We start from the raw sequence: 19,566 nt of genomic DNA on the forward strand, positions 1-19,566 counted from the left end.
AAAGAGGATACAAACAAATGGAAGAACATTCCATGCTCATGGGTTGGAAGAATCAATATCGTGAAAATGGCCATACTGCCCAAAGTAATTTATAGATTCAATGCCATCCCCATCAAGCTACCAATGACTTTCTTCACAGAATTGGAAAAAACTACTTTAAAGTTCATATGGAACCAAAAAAGAGCCCGCATCGCCAAGTCAATCCTAAGCCAAAAGAACAAAGCTGGAGGCATCACGCTACCTGACTTCAAACTATACTACAAGGCTACAGTAACCAAAACAGCATGGTACTGGTACCACAACAGAGATATAGATCAATGGAACAGAACAGAGCCCTCAGAAATGATGCCGCATATCTACAACTATTTGATCTTTGACAAACCTGACAAAAACAAGAAATGGGGAAAGGATTCCCTATTTAATAAATGGTGCTGGGAAAACTGGCTAGCCAAAAAAGGTTTTAATGGAGACTATGGAGTTACTATGACACCAGGGAAACTTAGAACTTTATGTGAAATAGACTGGCTGACATTAGGAGTGGGTTGGCCATCAGGAGGAAGCCTAGACAGTTCCCTTGTTTCAAAGGTATAGCACAAGGTAACTGGTAAGCCAGGATACCCAGACAAGTTTCCATACATAGACACTTGGTTACAGCTGGTTTTAGACTCCCCACAGTGGTTAAGAGGATGGGCAGCAGCAGTACTAGTGGCAAAGGTACAGATAGCCAAGGAAGAATCCCACTCCACCTGCTGAGGGGAGTTGGCTCCTAAAGTCCTGTCTGACCCAACATCAGAGGATTAATGGCAAGAAACAGCACCAGTGCCCCCCACCCCACCCTTTGACCAAGAAGGAAGTCCTTCCACTCCTGAGCCCCCTGCGCCACAGCTTCCATAAGGCCTACATGCCCCTAGGCCACTCAGAGTAGAAAAGAAAGGATGTGAGACCTCGGGAGAAACACCTCCCTTGGCAGCCAATTTGAGGTCTAAAACTGGGATATAAATGACCCTGAGAGAGCAATGGTATACTGGGGTAGACGAGGATGGGCATATGATGGAAGGGAATGCCTTTGTGTACCAACCCTTCACCTCTACTGATCTTCTCAATTGGAAAAACAATACCCCATCCTATACCAAAAAGCCTCAAACTATAATTGATTTTCTCTAAACTATTATCCAGACCCACAACACTACTTGAGCTGATTGCCACCAGTTGCTCATATACCTCTTTAACACGGATGAAAGGTGAAGGGTGCTCCAAGCAGCAACTAAGTGGATAGAGGGAACAAGTTCCAGCTGATTACCAAAATCCCCAAGAGTATGTGATCCAATTACCAGGAACAGACCCCCAGTGGGACCCAAGTGAAAGACAGGGTATGCAAAGGCTAAAGTGGTACAGGGAAGCTCTCCTGGAAGGGTTAAGGAAGGGAGTTCAGAAGGCCACAAATGTTAAAAAGTCTCTGAGGTTATTCAATAAATGGAAGAGAGTCCAGCACAATTTTATGAGGGACTATGTGAGGCCTATCATATGTATACCCCCTTTGATCCTGAAAGCCCTGAAAAATCAGTGCATGATTAACATGGCTTTAGCATGTACACATGTTTGATGACTTTGCATCATCAAAGTGCAGAAGACATTAGAAGAAAACTACAGAAACAGACTGGTTTGCAGGCATGAATACTTCACAGTTATTGGAGATAGCCAACTAGGTATTTGTGAATAGAGATGCGGTAAGCTGCAGAGAGAACCACAGAGAGAGCGAATGCCAAGCCCAGCAAAACACTGACCTGCTAGCTGCAGCTATTAGAAGGGTCCCCCGAAAGGGGTGAGAGAAGGGCGGCCCCAGGAAAAATACCCAGTCTGGTCGTCCATGCTTGCAGTGTAACCAGTGTGCTTACTGTAAGGAAATAGGACATTGGAAGGACAAGTGCCTCCAGTTGAAAGGGAAACAAGGTGACTCTGAGCAGCAGGCCTCAGACAAGGATGAAGGGGCTTTGTTAATCTGGCAGATGGGTTACTGGATTGAGGGGGACTGGGCTAATGTGCCCCCAAAGAGCCCATGGTCAGGATAACAGTCGAGAGCAAGGACATTGAGTTTCTTGCCAATACTGGTGCTGAACATTCAGTAGTAGCCACTCCGGTCACCGCCTTATCCAAAAAGACTATTGATATAATTGGAGCCACAGGGGTTTCAGCAAAGCAAGCTTCCTGTTTGCCCCGAACCTGCACTGTGGAGGGCATGAGGTAATTCACCAGTTCCTGTACATGTCTGATTGCCCCTTGCCTTTACTGGGAAGGGACGTACTTAGCAAGCTGAGAACCACTATCTCTTTTACAAACCATGGCTCTTTACAGCTAAAGTTACCTGGAACAGGAGTCATCATGGCCCTTATGGTACCTCAGGAAGAGGAATGGAGACTCTTCTTAACTGAGCCAGGCCAAGAGATAGGACCAGCCTGGCTAAGTGGTGGCCAAAGGTGTGGGCAGAAGACAACCCTCCAGGGTTGGCAGTCAACCAAGCCCCCGTACTCCTAGAAGTGAAGCCTGGGGCCCAGCCGGTCAGGCAAAAATAGTACCCGGTCCCCAGAGAAGCTCTTGAGGGCATCCATGTCCATCTCAAGCACCTGAGGTCCCTTGGAATTATAGTCCCTTGTCAGTCTCCATGGAACACTCCCTTCCTACCTGTTCCCAAGCCAGGGACCAAGGACTACAGGCTGGTGCAGGATTTGCCCATGGTCAATGAAGCTACAGTGATTTTGCATCCAATGGTACCTAACCCGTACACATTGTTGGGCTTACTGCCAGCTAAGGACAGCTGGTTCACCTGCTTGGACCTAAAAGATGCTTTCTTTAGCATCAGACTAGCCCCTGAGAGCCAAAAACTGTTTGCCTTTCAGTGAGAGGATCTGGGGTCCAGTGTCACCACTGAGTACACTTGGACCCGGCTCCCCCAAGGGTTCAGGAACTCCCCCACCATCTTTGGAGAGGCAATGGCTTGAGACTTCCAGAAGTTTCCTGCCAGATACCTAGGCTGTGTGCTGCTCCAGTACATCGATGACCTCCTGCTGGGACACCCCACAGCAGTCGGGTGTGCCAAGGGAACGGATACCCTGCTCCAGCACCTGGAGGACTGTGGGTATAAGGTGTCCAAGAAGAAAGCTCAGATCTCCAGATAGCAGGTATGTTACCTGGGATTTGCTATCTGATCAAGGAGAGCGCAGCCTGGGATCAGAAAGAAAGCAAGTCATCTGCGACCTGCCAGAGCCTAAGACCAGAAGGCAGGTGAGAGAATTCTTAGGAGCTGTAGGGTTCTGCAGGTTGTGGATCCCAAACTTTGTAGTATTGGCTAAGCCCCTGTATGGAGTCACAAAGTGGGGTGATAAGGAACATTTCGAATGGGGGTCCCAACAGCAACGAGCTTTTCATGAGTTAAAAGGAAAACTCATGTCGGCCCCAGCCCTGGGGCTACCTGACCTGACAAAACCTTTTACACTATATGTGTCAGACAGAGAAAAAAAATGGCAGTTGGAGTTTTGACCCAGACTGTGGGGCCCTGGCTGAGGCCAGTGGCCTACCTCTCTAAACAACTAGACAGGGTTTCTAAGGGTTGGCCCCCATGTTTGAGGGCCTTGGCAGCAACAGCCCTGCTAGCACAAGAAGTGGATAAGCTAACTCTTGGGCAAAACCTAAACATAAAGGCCCCCCATGCTGTGGTGACTTTAATGAATACCAAAGGATATCACTGGCTAATGAATGCTAGAATAACTAGATACCAAAGTTTGCTCTGTGAGAATCCCCACACAACCATTGAAGTTTACAACACCCTGAACCCCGCCACCTTGCTCCTGGTATAAGAGAGCCCAGTTGAACATAACCGTGTAGAGGTGTTGGACTCAGTTTATTCTAGCAGGCCCAACCTCCGAGACCATCCTTGGACATCAGTAGACTGGGAGCTGTATGTGGACAGGAGCAGCTTCATCAACCCACAAGGAGAGAGGTGTGTGGGTATACAGTGGTAAACCTGGACGTTGTCACTGAAGCAAATCATTGCCCCAGGGCACTTCAGCCCAGAAGGCCGAATTCATTACTTTAATTTGGGCCTTAGAGCTAAGTGAAGGTAAAACTGTAAACATTTATACTGACTCTCGGTATGCCTTTTTAACTCTCCAAGTGTATGGGGCACTATACAGGAAAAAGGCCTGTTAAACTCTGGGGGAAAAGACATAAAGTATCAGCAAGAGATCTTGTAATTATTGGAGGCAGTGTGGAAGCCCCAAAATGTGGCAGTCATGCACTGAAGAGGACACCAGCAAGCTTCCACCTCAATTGCCTTGGGGAACTCCTCAGCTGACTCAAAGGCTCAAAAAGCAGCATCCACCCCCTACCAGGTGTCAGTCACAGCCCCCTTGCTCCCTCAGGCACCTGACCTTCTGCCTACTTATTCTAAAGAAGAGAAGGACTTTCTCCAGACAGAGGGAGGACAGGTGATAGAAGAGGGATGGATCTGGTTACCAGATGGAATAGGCATGCCACAGCTGCTAGCGGCCACAGTCGTACTGGCTGTGCATGAGACCATCCCCCTAGGCCAAGAGTCACCTGAAAAGTTGTTAGGCTGGTACTTCTACATCTCATATCTGTCAGCCCTTGCCAAAACAGTGGCGCAGCAGTGTGTCACCTACTGGCAGCACAATGCTAGGCAAGGTCCAAATGTCTTGCCCGGCATACAATCTTATGGAGCAGCCCCCTTTGAAGACCTCCAAGTAGACTTCACCGAGATGCCCAAATGTGGAGGTAACAAGTATTTGAACTAGAACTAGAACACTAGTTCTAGTATGTGCATACTCTGGGTGGGTAGGAGTCTATCCAACACAGACTGAGAAAGCTCATGAAGTAACCCGTGTGCTTCTCTGAGATCTCATTCCTAGGTTTGGACTGCCCTTATGAATCAGCTCAGACAACGGGCTGGGATTTGTGGCTGACTTGGTACAGAAGACAGCAAAGGTATTGGGGATCACATGGAAACTACATACCACCTACCGACTACAAAGTTCCTGAAAGGTGGAGCAGATGAATCAGACTATCAAAAATAGCTTAAGGAAAATGTGTCAAGAAACAGGATTAAAGTGGGTACAAGCTGTCCCTATGGTATTGTTTAACATTAGATGTACCTCTTCTAAAATAACAGGACATTCCCCTTATGAAATATTATATCATAGGCTCACTCCTATACTACAGGGACTCCTAGGCACTCCTTGAGAGCTAGGTGAAATTGAGTTACAGCAACAGCTACAGGCTTTAGGGAAAATTACACAAACAATTTCAGCCTGGGTAAATGAGAAGTGCCCCATCAGCTTATTCTCCCCAGTTCACCCTTTCTCCCCAGGTAATCAGGTGTGTATCAAGGATTGGAATGTAGCCCCCTTGTGGCCATGGTGGAAAGGACCCCAGACCATCATTTTGACCACTCCCACAGATGTAAAGGTAGAGGGAATCCCGGCCTGCATCCACCATAGACGGGTAAAACCTGCAGCACCTGAGACCTGGGAGGCGAGACCAAGCCCAGGCAACCTCTGCAAAGTGACCTTAAGAAAGACGACAAGCACTGCTTCAGTCACACCTGAAAGATGACTGGTCTCCACACAGCCGAAGCATGAAGAAATGCATTGTGGGATGCATTTTCCTTAAATTTTGGACTTGCACAGTAAGGACTTCAACTGACCTTCCTCAGACTGAGGACTGTTCCCAGTGTATACATCAAGTTACTGAGGTAGGGCAAAAGGTTAAAACAGTCTTTCTGTTTTATAGTTATTATGAATACATGGGAACTCTAAAAGGAACTTCTTTATATAATGACACCCAGTATAAGGTAGGCAGTCCAGAAGAAGGACAACCTAGTGTTTGTTATAACCCATCTGAACCCCCCATGGCCACAGTATTTGAAATAAGGTCGAAGACTGGGAACTGGGGAAAAGCCAATATGAGTAAAGTAATAACTAGAAGAGAAGAAAAAGGAGTCCCCAAACAAATTATCTTAAAATTTGATGCCTGTGAAGCAATCAACAGTGACCCGTATGGAAATAGAATAAGATGTGGCTCTCTAGATTGGGAAAGGAGCTATATAGTAGAAAATAAGTATGTTTGTCATGAATTAGGACTGTGTAGTGATGAATATAGTTACTGGTCCTGTGTCATTTGGGTCACCTGAAAAGAAGATGAGAAGGACCCTGTCCACTTTCAAAAAGGAAAGAGTAACTCTTCCTGCACTAGTGGTCACTGTAATCCATTAGAACTACTAATTACCAATCCCCTTGATCCCTGTTGGAAAACAGGAGAATATATAACTCTAGGAATCAATGGAACTGGACTGAATCCCTGAGTAAATATTTCAGTCCAACCAGAGGTCTAGAGGCACTCTCCCAAAACAGTGTTTCAGACCTTTTGTTATGAGCTGAAATCTGCCATCACCAGAGCTTCCAAAAAGAAAAAAGAGATGAAGAACTTATTTCTCCAGTTAGCAGAAAATGTAGCTCATTCCCTCAATGTTACTATCTGTTAAGTATGTGGGGGAACCACTGTAGGAGACTGATGGCCTTGGGAAGCCCGAGAATTGGTGCCTACTGATCCAGTTCCTGATATAATTCCAGTCAGGAAGGCTCAAACTAGCAACTTCTATGTCTTTAAAACCTCGATTATTGGACAATACTGCATAGCTAGAGAGGGAACTGACTTCACCATCCCTGTAGGAAGGCTCAATTGCCTAGGACAAAAGTTGTATAAGAGCAGGACAGGGACAGTCACCTGGTGGGTCTCAACCACATTGAAAATAATCCATTCAGTAAATTTCCCAAGTTACAGACTGTTTGGGCCCATCCAGAATCTCCTTGAGACTGGATGGCTCCCACTGGACTATACTGGATATGTGGGCATAGAACCTACACCAAATTACCTGACCAATGGGCAGGCAGCTGTGTCATTGGCACCATTAAGCCATCCTTTTTCTTGTTGCCTGTGAAAACAGGTGAGCTCCTAGGTTTCCCTGTCTATGCCTCCCGAGAAAAGAGAAGCATAGCTATAGGAAATTGGAAAGATTATGAGTGGCCCTCCGAAAGGATCATACAGTACTATAGACCTGCCACATGGGCACGAGACAGCTCAGGGGATACCAAACCCCCATCTACATGCTCAACTGGATCATACAGTTAAGGCCGTCTTAGAAATAATCACTAGTGAAACTGGCAGAGCTTTGACTCTTTTGGCCCAGCAGGAAACCCAAATGAGAAATGCCATCTATCAGAAGAGATTGGCCTTAGACTATTTGCTAGCAGCTGAAGGAAGAGTCTGTGAAAAATTCAAATTGACCAATTGCTGTCTGCAAATAGACAATCAAGGACAAGTAGTCAAAAATATAGTTAGAGACATGACAAAGCTGGCACATGTGCCCATAAGGTTTGGCATAGGTTTGATCCTGGATCCCTGTTTGGAAAACGGTTTCCAGCTCTAGGAGGATTTAAAACTCTTATACTAGGTATAATAATAGTGTTAGGAACCTGCATGTTACTTCCTTGTATATTACCCATATTTCTCCAGTTACTAAAGGGTTTTTTTTACTACCTTGTTTCTTCAAAAGACCTCAGCACAAATGTATTACATGAATCACTATCGATCTGTCTCACAGGAAGATCTAGATAGGATGAGAGTGAAAACACCCACTAGTGAGTGAGGTTCTCAAAGGGGGAATGAAGAGCGAGGCCATTTCCCTTACTGTCCCATCTCCAAAGAGATGGATGAAGTAAAAGCTGAAAAACAACAGAGTGATTGGCGCCACAGGCCAGGCCTGTAAGTTAAAGATTAACCCCCACCCTAATCACTTGTGCTATATATACATTGCAGACAATGGTATGGATAAATATTTGCATTGCTTACCCCCACTGCTAACGTATGTGGACACAGTCATATACCCCATGCTTGCTCAATCTATCATGACCCTGTCACATGGACCTCTTAGGGTTGTAAGCCTTTAAAAGGGCCAGGAACTCTTTCTTCAGGGAGCTCAGTTCTTGAGACACAAGTCTGCCTATGCTCCCAGCTGAATAAAGCCTCTTCCTTTAACCCAGTGTCTGAGGGGTTTTGTCTGTGGCTCGTCCTGCTACAATACAATAAATAAGATGGAAGCAGCTTTAAGGGAAAAAAATTAAAAACATAGAACTAGTGAGTTTAGCTAAAGTAACTGTTAGAGGAAATTGTGGAAAATTGGAAAATTGATGACATTTGGCTAAAGGATGCAGGAATGTCCACATCTGCATCTATAACAACCCTTCTTCTCATAAACATCTCATTCACTGCAAAGAACTACTAGCAAATGAGATAAATGAAACTCAAGGGAGAAAGTGTGATCAGGTTTGAGAAAGTTTCTAACATGACATTTTCATTAGTAAAGCACTTGTAATTATTATTGTTAAAAACTGTGAGTTATGTAATTGTTTTCAGGAATAATATAATCTTATTTACCATATAAACAAAATTGACTGCTTTTGTGAAGCCTAGACCTACCATCTGCCCATCCATTAATCCACCCTTTTATTCAATTAAAAATTATTTATTGATTTCCTTCTCTGTGCTTGGTCCTGTGCTAGATCTTCAGTATACAATAATGAATAGAATTTCTACACAGTGAATTTATAATATGACCAGGGAAGCAAATCATAAACTGATAATTGTAGAAATAAATGTTTAATAAATTAGAGCTTTGGGAGTAGGTCTTAGAATGACTTGATGGGAGCTCAAAGCTTAGTCTCTTCTGTCTCCATAAAGAATCCATCCTCTGGATGAATTTCCACTTCTATCATTAATTTCATTATGTATAGTAATGTTCTTGCTTTAAAGTCTACTTTTTATACTACTGATCTGTTCCTGTTATCTTTCTGTGAGTTCTACAATCTGTATGTATTTTTAAATAAGTAATTTAAGGTGTATCTCCTATAAGTAGCATATAACTGAATATATTCTAAAATCAGTCTGGTAATCTAGTTTTTAATTGGAATATTTATTCTACTTAATGTAATTACTTATGTATTTGATTTTAATCATACCATCTTGATATTTGTTTTCTTTTTATTTCACCTATTGTATTCCCTTTCTTCTCCTTCTCACCTTTTTTTGAATCAATTAGTATTTTTCTAATCATTATTCAAATTTCCCACTCTATTAGTTTGCAAATTGTACATTTTTTATTTTTCATTTGTTATTCTAGAGATAATAAAATGAATCCATGGCTTGTTAAAGTCTTGTATAAATGGAAATGTTCACCACTTTCCAGACAGTCCAAAGACCTAATAACACAATTCCCTTTACTCTTCTTAACTTTTGTGTTATTTTGTATTTCACTTATATTCTGACTCAAAAAACTGATTTCATGGAATCAATATTTCTGATTTTGTACGTGTATAAGAACATTATTTACTGACTGAAACACTCTGACCTGACTCAGTGGGTGAATCCGCTGGAGCCCAGTGCTCAGAAATGTTCCTGAGAGCACTGACTCAAACATTCCTACCTCATGACTTCTTCTTTTTCTGTGTTATAAACCACTCATTCATTCATTCATTTAGGATTCAGTAGGTATATGTGCAGATTTGTTACATGATATATTGTGTTGTGCTGAAGTTTGGGATATAGATGGTCCTGTCACCCAAGTAGTAAGCAAAGTACCCAATAGGTAGTTTTTCAGTCCATGCCCCCCCTCCCTCTCTTCTCTCTCTAGTAGTCCTCAGTGTCTCTTGTTCTCATCTTTACATCCATGTGTATTCAATGTTTACCTTCCACATGTAAGTGAGAACTTGCAGTATTTGGCTTTCTGTTCCTGCATTAATTCGCTTAGAATAATAGCCTCCATCTGCATCCATGTTGCTGCAAAGGACATTATTTTGTTCTTTTTTTATGGCTGTGTAGTATTCCATGATACCACATTTTCTTTATCCAGTCCACCATTGATGGGCACCTATGTTGAGTCCATGTCTTTGCTGTTATGAACAGTATTGTGGGGAACATGTGAGTGTGGGTCTTTATGGTGGAATAATCCATTTTCTTTTGAATATATACCCGGGAACAAGATTGCTGGGTTGAACAATAGTTATAAGTTTTTTGATAAATCTCCAAACTGATTTCTACAGTGGCTGAACTAATTTACATTCCAACCAACAGTTTTTTTTCCCACAGCCTCTCCAGTGTCTGTTATTTTTTGACTTTTAAATAATAGCCATTCTGACTGGTATGAGATGGTATCTCATTACAGTTTTGATTTTCATTTATCTGATGATTAGCTATGTTGAGCATTTCTTCACTCTTGTACATCTTTATCTGTTCATATTCTTTGGGCATTTTTAATTGGATTATTTATTTTTTGCTCATTGATTTAAGTTCTTCATAGATTCTGGATATTAGACTTTTGTTGGATGGATAGTTTGTAAATATTTTGTCCCATCCTACTGGTTACCTGTTTTACTCTTTTGATAATTTCTTTTGCTGTGCAGAAGCTCTTTAGTTTGATTAGGTACCACTTGTCAATTTTTGTTTTTGTTGGAATTGCTTTTGGGGACTTAGCCATAAATTCTTCGCTAAAGACAATGCTGAGAAGGATATTTCTTAGGTTTTCTTCTAGCATTTTTATAGTTTGAGGTCTTACATTTAAATCTTTAATCTATCTTGAGTTAATTTTTATATATGGTAAAATGTAGGGGTCCAGTTTCCTTCCTCCATATATGACTAGCCAGCTATCCCAGTACCATTTATGGAAATGATCCTTTCCCCAGTGCTTATTTTTGCTGAATTTATGGAAGAGCAGATAGTTGCACGTATGCAGTCTTATTTCTTGGTTCTTCTCTATTCTGTTCTATTGGTCTTTGTCTATCTTTGTAGTAGTGCCATGCTGTTTTGGTTACTGTAGTCTTGTAGTATAAGTTGAAGTTGGGTAATATGATTCCTCTGGCTTTGTTCTCTTTGCTTAGGATTGCTTTGGCTATTTGGGCTCTCGTTTGGTTCCATATGAATTTTAGAACAGTGTCTTCCACTTCTGCAAAAATTGATGTTGGTATTTTGATAGGGATAGCATTGAATGTGTAAATTGCTTTGGGCAGTATGGCCATTTTAATAATATTGATTCTTCTAATCCATGAGTATGGAGTATTTTTCCATTTATTTGTGTCATTGCTGATTTCATTTAGCAGTGTTTTATAGTTTTCCTTGTAGAGAGCTTTCACCTCTTTGGTTATATGTATTCCTAGATATTTCCATTTTTTGTGATAATAAATAGAATTGTGTTGTGTGTGTGTGTGTGTGTGTGTGTGTGTATGTATGGTGTGTGTGTGTGTTTTGAGAAAGGGTCTCACTCTGCTACCCAGTGGTGTGATCATAGCTCATTGCAGCCTTCAACTCCTGGGCTCAATGGATCCTCCTGCCTCAGCCTCTTAAGTAGCTGGGAATACAGGTGCATGCCACCACACCTTGCTAATTATTATTATTATTATTTAAAGATGGAGTCTTGCTATATTGCCCAAGCTCGTCCTGAACGCCTGGCCTCAAGTGATCATCCTGTTTTGGCCTCCTAAAGTGCTGGGAATACAGGCATGAGCCATTGTGCCTGGTTGGGATTATGTTCTTGATTTGACACTTAGCAAAAACATTATTGGTATATAGAAGTACTACTGATTTTTGTACATTTATTTTGTATGCTGAAACTTTACTAAAGTCATTCCTATATATTGATTTTCATATTTTCTCTTCCAGTTTCTCTTCATTTTTCCTGATTTTCCATGTTTCCATCTGGGAGCATTTTCCTCCAGCCTAAATTACTTACTTTCATAGTTCTTTTAGTATAAATCTATGGGTAAAAAACATCCCCTGGTTTGGGTTTTGGTTGTTTGAAAACCCTTTTTTATTTTGTATTCATGAGGGATATTTTTACTGGGTATAGAATTCTATGTTGGCAGTTATTCTGCCACCCCCATTGTTTTTAATACTACTTTTCATTGCCTTCTGTCTTCCATTTTATTGTTTTTTTTCCTTTTGCTGCTTATGAGTTTTTTATTTTTTTATTTTTTATTTTTAGAGTTGAGCTCTTGCTATGTTGCCCAGACTGGACTTGACTCTTGGCTTCTAGCATCATGTGATCCTCTCCTACCTCAGCCTCCTCAGTAGCTGGGACTGACTCATGCCACCATACCTAGCTGAGATTTTTTTATTTTGTCTTTGGTCCCTACAATTTCTACTATGATAGAGCTAAATGTGGCTTTCCTTGTAATTGATCTGCTTGGGAATATAGAGAGCTTTGTGCTTTGTTGATCTGATTTTTTTAAAATATCAGTTTCATAAATATCTTGTTCAATATACTACTTTTCTCCCTCCTTTTCTCTCCAATTACCTATATATCATGCTTTTCACAGTATTCTATATCTCTTATATCCTTGCTTTTTTCTCTGGTTTTTCTCTTGTTCTATCTTGAGTTTAATCATTTTTTCTCCTGTTATGTCCAATCTATTTTAAATCCATCTATTAAGTTGTAAATTTTTTATTTTTTTCAGATCTAGAACTTTCATTTGACTTCTTACAGATTCCAGTTTCTGATGAAATTTTCCATCTTGTCTGTTATTATCTTGAATGTATTATAAATAGTTATTTTATATTTTGTACTTGCTAACTATAATATCTGGATAATTGAATAATTTGTATTGGGTATTTTCTGACCTTGTTTGCAGTCATTTGATACCTTCTCCTAGCATACCTAATAATTTTTGACTGAATACCAGACATCATTATAAGGAAGCACATAAATATTTTTAGGATCTGTCTTAGATTGCCATTTTCAAGAGAAGATTTACTTTTGTTTGGGGACAGGCAATTAGAGTTTAGGTCTGAGTTGTTTCCAGTTCGGATTTTAGAATTTTGTGACATTAGATCTAGTTTTGGTTGTCTTATTTCTAAAATATAGTCCTTCTTGGTCTAAAGTAGTAGTCTGAAATGTTCACCAAGCACCCTCCAACTTGTGGGTCCTGAAGTATATTTTTGTTACTCCATCCCCATGAGACTGCTAAAAGTTCTGCTAAGTTTCCTAACCTCTTATCCACTGATTTCCCCTTGGGATCTCTTTTGTCCTGGATACTTGACAACTGCCTTGAGGGGAAAAACACTTGTCTCAATAGTCTTCTCAATGATGTCTCAAAACTTCAAGTCCTGGCTGCTGTAGGAATGTCACAAAGCCTTCAAACACAAGTTTTAAAAATTGTCCAGCTTTTCTAGTTTTTGTCAAATGTAGAGTTTGTTTGTAACTAACTCTTCCATTAATAGCAGGAAAAAATCCATCATTACTTTACTTTCATTTTTCTAAATTTCCATATTTATTTAAGCTTCACTGACAGGTTAGAATCATGCGCATTTTTATTCTACCTTTTATTTTCCACTTTGTGTTATTTCCTTTAAGAGGAGTCAGAATTTCTATGGTGCTTTGTTTGTTTCATCAGGATTTATCATTCATTAATCTGTTGGAAAAAATGTTTGTCAAACTTTATTCAGCTCCTTCACAGGCAGCTTTTTGATAATCACCATAGTGAAATATTTCCTTGAACTGAATAATAATGTTGATTCTAGCTTCTACATGGATATCTCTTATGCAAAGTCATTTGATAGCTATTTCTGTTTCTCTTGACCCTAAGGTGCCTTTTGCCTGGACTACTCTAGCTATACTTTTGTTCCCACCCAAACATATCGTAGCAGAGGATGGAAGGCCATTTTTGACAAATACCTAAATTTACCTACTGGCAGGACAGTTTTCCATAATGCAGCTGAAAGAACTGAAAAACAAATAAATTGCCCAATAGGAAAAATAAAAAATGAATTTTAGCCATTTCTGTGGTGTTTGCCTCTCTAGATTGTCCAGAGAGTTTTTCTGGTGACTTGAAAAGAGATGAAATGAATCCTAGATATTGCTGGTATTCTGTGAGACAAGAAAGTGGTTACGAGATACTCCTTATTCTAAGAATAGCATTCAGGAAAGAGACTGTATTCTGTGTAGTTTGACCAACCCAGCTTGACAGCACATTACATAGTGCCTTTGACAGCACCAAGGATTGGAAAATAGAATTGCAAGTATCAGGCATCGAGTTATGTTTTAACATTTAGTTATAAAGGCCATGTCATGCCCTCAGAGATGCAGCAGGAGCATTAGGCCTGACATTTTGAATTTCAAATGCAAATTGGAAAGTCCAATCCAAACTAGGAAAGGACAATTCGTGTAGATTGACTAAGTTCAGTATTCAGAAATGTCTCATGGGTTAGGCCAATCAGCTCTCCTACAAGCTCTTGTCTTACTATAAACTATCACCCACAAAAATGAAGAAAAATTTCAATTAATTCATCTGAGCAATATCTGAAGAGTGCTACTTGAATATCTTATTTGCCAGAGGTTACTGATAAGATCTATCCACATGACACAAGCAAATTATGCTACACTAATACAGTTTGCTTCACAATGAAATTATTTCACAGATGTTTTCTTTTCCTTGCTTAAATTAATGGTATTCAAAACCTTCCAGTAATGCTACCCATCTTAAATAGATTGATTTTTTTCAAAACCCCTAACCTGTTATCACTATGTTTCACAGTAGTTAAGTAATTTGCCCAAAATCACATTTTGAGGAAGTAATGAAGTTGAGACTAGTGCTTGGTTGTCTGGTTTCCATTTTATTGCTTTTGCCCCTACTTCAGCACACTGTACAATTGCACACCACGTACAAAATAGTTATAACGAGAAATGGAGAAAATACATAGTTTAGTTAAACATTAGTCCATTCTTTTCTGTTTAATAAGACAAGTGTGTGGATAGGAAGTAAGGATTGGCCAATAGAAGCATGGCTTTACCAGTAGACCAAAGCCCCCTAGAAACTTGCTATGTCCTTAGGGATCTCTCTAAGACTCCAATTGGATAAAGTTCCTTTTCTATTTAAAACCCTTTAATGGCTCCTCATTGCCTAGGATAAAGTCCAACTTCTGTTACACAGCTCACAACTGCTTGCCCACCTCTTTTCTCTTTTTTATGGTTCATTGAATGTTTCATGCCTTCTTCATCACTGGATCTGCAACTTTGCTGTCCCCCTCTACCTATAAAACTCTCCTTCCTTCTTGCCCTTTGCCCAAATTCCTTCTCATTCATATGGATTCAGCTGTTGCTACTCCCTCTAAGAAGTAGTTTGTTTGAGAGACCAAGGTGGGAGGATCACTTGAGTCCAGGAGTTAGAAACCACCCTGGGCAACATAGCAAGGTACTACATATATATATATATGTAGAGTGTGTGTGTGTGTGTGTGTGTGTGTGTGTGTGTCACAGATCTAAATTAGATTCATCTCCTGTGTTTTCAGGTACCCAGTACTTGTCTTATCATAGGCATCATAATAGGCATTGTAGTTGTCTATTTGTTGATTTTAATTATCCATTATTCTGTATGGACTGTGTGTGTAGGATCCCTGTCTATCTCGTTCTTCATTTTATTCTGCATTTAGCACCCTACTTTGCATATAGGAGCACTCTATGTATCTAAATAATGAAGGAATAAGAACATTCTAACACTTTGAGAAAGGCTTTCAATGGGCAAAGATCTTCACAGGGACAAATGCCACTTTGATTTATGATTTATTAGGTACCAGCTATTTTCTATATATTATCTCTCACTCAGTGCTATTTTTATGGAAAAACTTTTAAAAAACAAGCTCTTGTGATGGATTGGCTTAGTGTTCACCAATATTTAATGCTCCTCCCTGAGGGTATATATTCTCTCCTCTTGAAGTCAGATACGGTCATGGGGCTCCCTTTACCAATGAAATGAAAGCAGAAATGACAAGTGTGACTTCCACATAGTAGATCCATAAACTAGCTCACGGTGGTTTGCTATGTAACTGGTGATTGATGGGTTTCAAGAAGGCCTTTTGTTGGCCTCAGACACTGTCAAACAGAGCCCCAACTAATGTGGGCTGGGCATGTAGCATGAGAGATAAATAGAAGTTTTTGTGACTATAAAATATGGAGATTTTCTTGTGCGTGTTACCACAGCATACTCTAGTTCTGACTTACAGAGATCCATGCAACCTAGTTTAAGGTAAGGGGAGTGTCATGAAAACATTCAACAAGGAATCTTAGGCACATCCTAGATTAGAACAAGGAACAGTTAGGCTTCCCTAGAACAGGAAGCTAAACAATCAGAAACCAGGGCTATTTTATTAATATCCTAGGAGCTGCATAGCCTCTCACATCTCTGCATCTCTCTGCTTACTCATGACTTTTTCTTTCTCCCTTAATAAATGTTATATACTGAGTCATCATACATATGGCCCAGTGGGGATGATCCCAGCCTTGGTTTGATCTTCCAGCTCAGAACCTTACCAACTACCACCTCTCTCTGAGTCTCGATTTACATTATTGAGAGAAATAGTAATAATTCTAGTGCCTCTTTTGAACTAGGTCACAAACTACATGTCACTAGCTAGTCAGTGTTGGTTACTGGTTTACAGTTTGCCAAATCAGTTGTGCCTCTGTGCAAGCGTGCTGAGGAGGGTGGTAGTAGTTTAGTAACAAGCCATGTGGTATAAAACGTAGCTGTTTGGGACAGCAAAGACTGTGATAGGATCCAGTGTCTTAAAAAGGTTTATAGACAGAACACGTATCTTAAAACGTGTTTATTTGCCACACTGGTTTTATGAAAGAAGTATTATTAGTAGTATTATATCATCATCATTATTACAAAATTAAATTTATGAAACCAAAATCGGCAAAATAACTTGGCTGAAATTACATGCTAATAAGTGTAAGATAGAGTGAATTTAAAATTTAAGCCTTAGTATGTTTAGCCGACTCCATATTTCATGTTCTGCAATAAACTAAGTCATCTCAGAGATTTGAACTGTCCCCATCTGCAAAGAAAGTAGGAGTAAGTTCATAGTGAAAATAAAATAAAAATTATTTGAAGATGTCACAGATAAGCTGTTTATTGTGAAGGGGAGTAGTTTCCCCATCCCCATGTTTACTACAGCACTACAGATGCAGCTTTAGTGTCCAACAGCAAATGAATGCAAAAGGAAAATGTGGTATATATAAAGAATAGAATACTATTCAGCTATGAAAAAGAATAAAATCTTGTCATTTATGGCAACATGTATGGCACTGGAAGACATTATGTTAAGTGAAATAATCCAGGAACAGAAAGTTAACCACCATATGTTCTCAGTTATATGTGGAAGCAAGCTAAAAAGAAAAAAATAGTTGATCTCAGAAGTAAAAAGTAGGACAGAGAATGCTAGAGGCTGGGAGGGGCAGGGTGAAGGGAGAGACAGAGATTTGTTAAAGGCCACAAAATTACAGCTAAATAGGAGGAAAATGTTCTAGTGTTGTAGAGTAGCAGTCCTCAACCTTTTTGGCACCAGGGGCTGGTTAGGGAAAGACAATTTTTCCATGGTGGGGAAGGGGGTATGGTTTTGTGATGAAACTGTTCCATCTCAGATCATCAAGCAATGGTTAGATTCTCATAAGACCTGCACAACCTAGATCCCTTGCATGCACAGTTCACAATAGGGTTCGTGTTCCTGTGAGAATCGAATGCCCCCTGTGATCTGACAGGAAGGAGAGCTCAGATGATAATGCTTGCTTGTCCCCTGCTCACCTGCTGTGCAGCCTGGTTCCTAAAAGGCCACTACCGGTCTGTGGCCCAGGGTCTGGGGACCCCTGTTATATAGCACTATAGGATGACTATAGTTAAAAATAATATATGATATGTAGTTACAAATAGCTAGAAGATGGAGAATTGTGAATGTTTCCAACACAAATAAATAAATGTATGATATGATGGATATGTCAATTTCCCTGATCTGATCACTATACATTGTATATATTTAAACATCATTATGCACCCCATGAATAGGTGCAGTTATTATTTGTCAATTTAAAAATTAAAGAAGTGGGATGGTTGATGCATTCTGAAAGGGAAGAAGGGTTTCAGAGTCCCAAAAACATTTCCTTCCAATCCATTTTTTCCAAATTTTTTTGTGAACAAAATTTTAAATGTACAGAATTTTAGATTATAAGTCATATATTCAGCACCTAGATTCTAAAATTTATATTTTGCTATATTTGCTTTAATATCTACATATTCATCTATCGATCCATCTTATTTTTAATGCACTTATAAGTGAGTTGTAGGTATTGCTGTGTTTTCAGCATGTCCTTTCCTTTCAGTATGAACTACAGTTTCATATTTGTTTTGTTTTATTTAGAAAAAATACATGTAAAGTGAAATGCACAAATTTAAGTGTCCTGTTTGATAAGTTTTCACTAATGCATAAACCTCCATAGCCCAGCCCCTTCACAAGAACATCACCATCACGCAGAAAATTTCCACCTTCTCTTTCCCAGACTGTCCTCACTCTCAACATCCCCTCCAGCCAACTGCTGTTCTGATTTTCCCTCCAGAAACTGACTTCACCAGTTCTAGAACTTCATACAAATTGATCAGACGGTATGTATTCTGATCTGCAGGCTTTTTACACTTTCGTGTTTTTGAAATGCAGCCATGTTGATGTTTGTATCAATGGTTTGTTTTTACTGAGCAAGCTTATAAGCACTAAATAAGATAAATGCCTTCATTTTATTCTTCTATGTATCGGTGGTGCAATTTTGAAAAATAACTAGCTTGAATGTGTAGGTATTTCATGTGGAGTATGGGGAGAACATGATGTGGAGTGGGTATCTGGTCTACATGCAGAGTTGTCACATTCCACTGTATCAATATACCAGAGTTGTCACATTCCACTGTATCAATATATCACAGTTTATCCATTCTTCTATTCATAGACAACTGGGCTTTCCCATTGTCGGTTACTATAAATTAACCTCTTATCAACATTCTTCTTCAAGTGTTTTTGTGAATATATGTTTTCATTTTTCTTGAGTAAATACCTAGGAGTGAAATGATTGAGTCATTGGGTGGGTGGATGCTTAGTTTTATAAGAAATTGCCAGACCTTTTCCCAAAATAATTGTGTTGCCATTTCAAACTCTCACCAATGATGTATAAAAGTTGTTTCTTTCTTCATCTTTACTAACATTCGATGTTTTCAGTCTCTTTAATTTTAGTTTTTTTGGTGGTTGTGTAGTGCTGTCTCATTGTGGTTTCAATCTGCATTTCTCTGATGACTAACGATGATGAGGACTTTGTTCATGTGCTTCTTAGCCACTTGCATAGCGTCCTTTGTCAAGTATTTATTCAAATATTTTGCCCATTTTTAAATATGTGGTTTATGTTTTGGTTATTGAATTGTAGGAGTTCTTTATGTGTCCTGGATATTGAATATTTGTCAGATATATGTTTTGTGACTATCTTCTCCCAGTCTGTGGGGGTACTTATTCATTTTCTAAATTATGTCCACCAGTAAAAGATTTTACATTTTAATAAACTCTTATTTGTAATTTTTTTCTTTTATGGTCATTGCTTTCTGTGTTCTAAGAAACCTTTGATTTCTTCAAGTTGTAAAGATATTC

This window comes from Hylobates moloch, unplaced genomic scaffold (genome assembly GCF_009828535.3).
Source record: "Hylobates moloch isolate HMO894 unplaced genomic scaffold, HMol_V3 SCAFFOLD_22, whole genome shotgun sequence".
In the NCBI taxonomy this organism is placed as follows: Eukaryota; Metazoa; Chordata; class Mammalia; order Primates; family Hylobatidae; genus Hylobates; species Hylobates moloch.